The sequence below is a fragment of the Thalassophryne amazonica genome, chromosome 3 (genome assembly GCF_902500255.1).
Source record: "Thalassophryne amazonica chromosome 3, fThaAma1.1, whole genome shotgun sequence".
In the NCBI taxonomy this organism is placed as follows: Eukaryota; Metazoa; Chordata; class Actinopteri; order Batrachoidiformes; family Batrachoididae; genus Thalassophryne; species Thalassophryne amazonica.
The window spans coordinates 103,027,382-103,028,426 of NC_047105.1; the positions used below are offsets into that span (position 1 = coordinate 103,027,382).

Here is a 1,045-nt window from a genome sequence, read left to right on the forward strand (position 1 = left end):
AAAAGCTCGATAAGAGACTTATGGTCTGGATACCATTACTTTGCTCCCATTGACTGGACTAAAGGAACTATCCCACGCAGTCACGGGGGAAGCAGGCAAACTCCACACAGAAAGGGCAGGAGGTGAGCACACAACTTATTTGCTGTGCAGCAACAGTGCTAACTAAAAAAGTGTTGCCTTACATCGTGTTGTATTTGGACGGAAAGAACGAAAAGTACATTCCCTGACCGGGAATCGAACCCGGGCCGCGGCGGTGAGAGCGCCGAATCCTAACCACTAGACCACCAGGGAGTTGGTTCTAAATTTGTCTGAGGTTCTTATAAATAAAATAAAAGATGTGATGTCTGTTTAAAAGTTAACAAAAATGTGCATTAGTTATGAAAGTTATTCTTTTAATCTTAAAATTTATTTTCTGCGTGCTAATTAAGTTAAACGCAACCGTAGTAGAAGTCACAGGACGTGTCGCGCTGCACTTCTTACTGCAATGCAATGACGCTATTCTGCCTGTAGGGGGCGCACTTAGTCTTAGTTTTTCAAAACGAACAAAAAACAAGGCCATATTCACAGACGTAACATTAAAAATCCAAGGTAATAGAGGGGAAAAAATGAAATAAATTGTACAATAACAAAAGTAAAGAGATTCTTTAACACTAATTCTATTTAAAAAGTTCCTTATAGGGTCACTTTTATGTCATTTGGGAGAGTCCATAAGCTTAATACTGCTTATGTATTGTTCAAATTCAGTCAGAAGTCTGTGCAAACTGGGGGAACCTTTTCAGTACTCTGCATTTGTGAATATGGAATTTACCAAACAACATTAAAAGGTTGATAATGTATTCAATGCTTCTTTCTTGATGAACAAAATATGTAATAACAGATTTACAATAAAAAACAATAGGGTGTCTGATTTTACACAACATATTTTTTTTCTAATTTAGTCCAAAATGTAATAGTGTGGATGTGTTATTGAATAAGTGTATTTAATTTAAGTTTCAGATTCATCATTACAGAAGTTTGAAAGATATGCATTTGTGATATATATGCT

General features: G+C 36.1%; 1 non-coding gene across 1 annotated transcript; it reads right to left on the reverse strand.

Annotated features, from left to right (window-relative positions):
• Window positions 1–219: 219 nt before the first annotated feature.
• trnae-cuc lies at window positions 220–291 on the reverse strand. Its single transcript has one exon. It is a non-coding gene; the product is annotated as a tRNA-Glu (tRNA).
• Between the last annotated feature and the right edge of the window lie 754 nt (window positions 292–1,045).